Raw genomic sequence first — 5,390 nt, forward strand, 5'->3', positions numbered from 1 at the left:
GGTTCTCCATTTGGTTGAGGAAGGCCCTTTTCCAGAATGTGCAGCAGTAGGAGTCCCTCTTGTGCAGGACTCTTCTCCCGATTCCAGTATCCCATCGTTGTGGATCTCCTCGCATTTGGGGATCCATTCACCTTGGATGGGAATAGGATTCTTGCTTGGATTATCAGGAAGCTCCGCAATCTGTTCACCCGTCGTTGATTCTGGATAGTTTTCTCCTTGAAAATCTTTGGACTTGACTGCCGGTTTCTTTCCTCTATAAAAGAATGGAACATCATCTTTTCCTTTCTTTTTCTCCATGGGAAGTTGATGATATGAACTTCTGAAAGAAACCCTCTTATTTATAGCCCAATAAGGGTATCACTTTTGAGTCACGGGATGCAATATGAATGACCATTCAATGCTTGTGTAACTCCAAAGCTGCCATAAAGTTGATGAAACCGCCCCTCACATGCGAAACAGTTCATGGCACTAAATACAAGAAGATAAGATTTGACCATTCATCCCAATTCTATCATTCCCAATTCTAACCTTAGTTGAGAGAATCTATTTTCACATAGCGCTTTTGTGAAAATATCTGCTAGTTGCTCCTCCGTTGCAACATATTCCAAAATAATGTCCTTCCTCTCAACATGGTCTCGGATGAAGTGATACTTAATATCAATATGCTTTGTTCTAGAATGTAATACTGGATTGTGGGTGATGGCAATAGCACTTGTATTGTCACACATGATCTTAACCTCCTTACACTCAACCCCATAATCCAGTAATTGTTGCTTCATCCATAAAACCTGAGCACAGCAACTTCCAGCTGCTACATACTCTGCCTCAGCGGTGCTTGTAGCTATCGAATGCTGTTTCTTGCTAAACCATGAGACAAGTCTTCCACCTAGAAACTGACATGTCCCTGATGTGCTTTTTCGATCTATCTTACAGCCGGCAAAGTCCGCATCTGAATAACCCATAAGTTTGAAAGATCCACCTCTCGAATACCAAAGTCCAACACTTTGCGTACCTTTGAGATATCTAAGAATCTTTTTAGATGCATTTAAGTGACTTTCCTTAGGACTTGCCTGAAACCTAGCACATACACCTACTGCAAAGGATATATCTGGTCTACTAGCAGTTAAATAGAGAAGAGATCCGATGATACCTCGATAAGTAGTCTGATCGACCTCTCGACCTTCACTGTCGACATCGATACGTAGAGAGGTTCCCATGGGTACTTTGACTGAGGATTTCCCTTCTATATTGTATTTTCTGAGCAGATCCTTGGTGTATTTCTCCTGATTGATGAAGATGCCTTCCTTAAGCTGTCTCACTTGTAATCCAAGGAAGTAGTTTAGTTCTCCCATCATGCTCATCTCGAACTTCCCTTTCATCAATCTGGAGAACTTCTCGCACAAGTCTGGATTGGTGCTTCCAAAAATGATATCGTCCACATAGATTTGCACCAATAAGATGTGATCCCCGTCCTTAATTCTAAACAATGTTTTGTCCACTAGGCCTTTGGTGAACCCACACTGAAGTAGAAAAGAGGATAAGGTATCATACCAAGCTCTCGGAGCTTGTTTTAAGCCGTAAAGTGCCTTCTTTAATTTGTATACTTTGTCAGCTCCCACGTCCTTCAAGAAACCCGGAGGTTGTTCAACGTACACCTCTTCGAGAAAGATGCGTATGGCTTCGAGACGTGCCACTGGAGCGAAGGTTTCATCAAAATCTATTCCTTCCTCCTGACAATAGCCTTTGGCAACAAGTCTATCTATTCCTTCCTCCTGACAATAGCCTTTGGCAACAAGTCTAGCCTTGTTCTCCTCCTGACAATAGCCTTTGGCAACAAGTCTAGCCTTGTTCCTATCCTGACAATAGCCTTTGGCAACAAGTCTAGCCTTGTTCCTAGCAATAACTCCATCCTCATTCATCTTGTTTCTGAAAACCCACTTTGTACCAATGACATTTTGATGATGAGGTCTCGGAACTAGTTCCCAAACATCGTTCCGCTCAAACTGATGAAGTTCCTCTTGCATGGCTTGCACCCAATCTGGATCACATAGAGCCTCATCGATCACCTTAGGCTCTATTTGAGATAGAAAGCAAGCAAACATGCTTTCTCTGTATGCTGATCTGGTTCAAACTCTGTCACGTACATCTCCAATCACTTGATCAGCAGGGTGACTTCTCAGCCATCTTAGGTCGGGTTGTGGCTCCTCAGTTGATACTTCCATTGAAGGTTGAGATGTGGTTTGAACATCTATGATCTGGATTGGATCAACTGAGTCAGGTGCTTTCTTCTTGGTAGATTCTTCATCATCTGAATCTAACTGGAGTTCTGCTACGTCTCGAACTATCGACTGCTTGTCTTCGAGAGGTAAGTTTGATCTCTCGATAGACTGTGGCTGATCTTCCTCAGCTGCTTCCGTTGTCTTTGACGGTTGATCTGTCGATGCCCTTTCATCAAAGGTAACATGTATGGACTCTTCAACCACCAAACTCCGTTTGTTGAAGACTCTGAATGCTTTGCTTGTCGATGAGTATCCCAGAAATACTCCATCATCTGCCTTTTCTTCAAAGGTTCTTAGTTGAGCCTTCCCATTGTTGTGGATATAGCATTTGCACCCGAATGTGTGGAAGTGGCTTACATTCGGTTTTCTTTCATTCCACAACTCATATGGAGTCTTTCCAACTCCTTTTACGATCAAGGACCGATTTTGGGTGTAGCACGCTGTGTTGATTGTTCTACCCAAAATCCTTGTGATATGTTGGCTTGCGAGAGCATGGTTCTTGCAGCTTCCTTGAGAGTTCTGTTCCTTCTTTCAGCAACCCCGTTTTGTTGAGGCGTTCGAGCAGCTGACAGTTGATGATGAATCCCGTTCTCGTTGCAGTAGCTCTCGATTACTTGATTAACGAACTCTCCTCCTTGATCTGACCGGATCTTTAGTATCGAGACATCCTTTTCAACTTGAACTTGCTTCGAGAGATTTGGCAGGGCAATTTTTGTCTCACTTTTCTTGGTTAAGAACACGGTCCATGTGAATCTTGTGTAGTCATCTACTACCACAAGAGTGTACTTCTTTCCCTTTATGCTGGGTGGATCCACTGGGCCAAATAAGTCCATGTGAAGAAGACTTAATGGTCTAGTGGATGATGTCTCGGCTTTGCTCTTGAAAGAGGATTTGATCTGTTTGCAACGTTGACATGCCTCACAAATTTTATCCTTTCGAAACGTCACTTTGGGCAGTCCTTCCACTAGGTTCCTATTAGTAAGCTTGTTGATAGTCTTGAAGTTCAGATGACTAAGCTTACTATGCCAATCCCAGCATAAATCTTCCTTGCTTCTTGCTAGCATACATAGGGATGGTTTTGCAGACCTCCAATCCACTATGTACATGTTTCCTTTCCTTGCTGCTTCCAAGACGACTTCGAGAGATTCCTCGCTCATAATCTGGCATTTGCTTTTGGTGAAGATAACTTTGTAGCCCTTGTCACAGAACTGGCTTGTACTAAGGAGATTGAACTTGAGCCCTTCGACGTAGGATACTCCCTTAATAACCAGCTCATTCTTTTGAATTTCACCAACAGCTTTTGTGCGTCCCTTCTTCTCGTTGTCGCCAAATGTCACCAAGGGACCTTCGATAGGTTGGATGTTCTCTAGCAGTGTTAGATTTCCCGTCATNTTGTGCGTCCCTTCTTCTCGTTGTCGCAAAATGTCACCAAGGGACCTTCAATAGGTTGGATGTTCTCTAGCAGTGTTAGATTTCCCGTCATATGACTCGAACATCCACTGTCAATGAACCACACGTCCCTGGTGTCCTGCAAGGCAATTAAGCAAGTTTAGGTACCCAAATTTTGGGTCCTGGTGGGTTAGTGAGTTTAGGCATCCATTTATACCTTATGCCCATTATTCCAGGCCTAGGCGCAATGTAGCCATTGTACGTTTGATAATCATAAGGAATGCTAGCAAATGTTTTAGGCCTCTTTGGTGCATAAATCAACTTAGGTATAGACTTTTCGATTGGCTTATGCACCATGCCTTTCATACGCTGTTTGGTCATGTGAAATTGCTGAAAGTGAGGTTTCTTCCAGAAATTGTGATTTGATGACCAATTTTCACTAGATGGATAGAGTCTGCCTTTCTCCATCCGTGAGTTCCTAACTATGTGGATCTCAGACCTTCCATATTTTCCTTGAGGCGCATTATATGGAATGTAGCTCTTTTTGTACTTGGAATGGCCTTGCGAGAGATAGCAAGGTGATCTCTCGATATTGTTTACCCGGCCATTCTTCGTAGCTTTCCTATACTTTCCATTTCTGGTGTATGGGGACGGTTTATGAATAGCTACCTTGGTCTTTTCTGTTGGTCCTTTATGACCTTTATTTGGTTTGGGTTGAGATCCTCCATTTCTTGAAGTTCCCAAACCGTTGGTCTGTTCATTTCTCGAGAGATGGTCTCGATGGAACCCTAGACCGGTTCTATCACTTGTAGGTCTGTGATCATTCACCATTTTCTCCATAGCTTTGGAGGAATCAGTGTATGATGCTATAACCTTTCTAAGATCATTTTCGGTGATCTCTCGAGTTTTGCACTCTTCAGTCAGTTGGATTACTTTAGCTTCTAACTCACTTACTTTGAGAGTTAGCTCTGAATTCTCTTTCGAGACGTTCTTAAGCATATCTCTTTCAGCAGTTAGCTTGCTGTTTTCTTCCCTGATTTTGGCATGAGTGCTATTAGCGACTGTGAGATCCCTTTTAAATGTTTCAAGCATCTCAAAGGGATCTTCATCGCTTCTGAAAGAAGAACAACGAGAGGTAGAAATAGAGCAGCGAGATGTGGAAGTAGAGGTTACCTCATTGTCAATGGCCATTAGGCATTGATTCTCTTCTTCCTCGGTGTATAAATAGATGAGCCCCCTCTCATCCTCTGAGCTGCTGCTGCTTTCACTGGAGCTCGACGTCTCGGACTCCTCGATTGTTCTCTTGAGTTCCTCAGCAACAAGCGCCTTTCTGCGCAGATGTTTCTTTGTATCTCCCTTGAAGCCACTTTGTGCTGGCTTCTCTTTAGGTTCCTCCTTTCTCCTGGAGTTCCTACCTTCTAGGCCTTGATACTTGCTTACCTTAGGGTAAGGACAGTCAGCCTTGAAGTGCCCCGGTCTCCTGCAGTTGTAGCATAGACCTTGATCTTCTTCCTCCATTCCTCTGGATGTGTATTTCTCATTTTTCCTTCTTGAGGAGGAAGGTGAACTTGTATTGCTTTCCGGTGTCTTCTTCATGAACTTCCTGAATTTTCTTATGAAGAAAACAAACTGTTCGTCAGATAAAAAATCAGTGGGATTAGAATCTGACCTTGAGGAGGTGGTTGGTTGGTCCGCAACCAGTGCCACATTCCGTCTGTCCAC

This window comes from Ipomoea triloba, chromosome 10, assembly GCF_003576645.1.
Source record: "Ipomoea triloba cultivar NCNSP0323 chromosome 10, ASM357664v1".
Taxonomy (NCBI): Eukaryota; Viridiplantae; Streptophyta; class Magnoliopsida; order Solanales; family Convolvulaceae; genus Ipomoea; species Ipomoea triloba.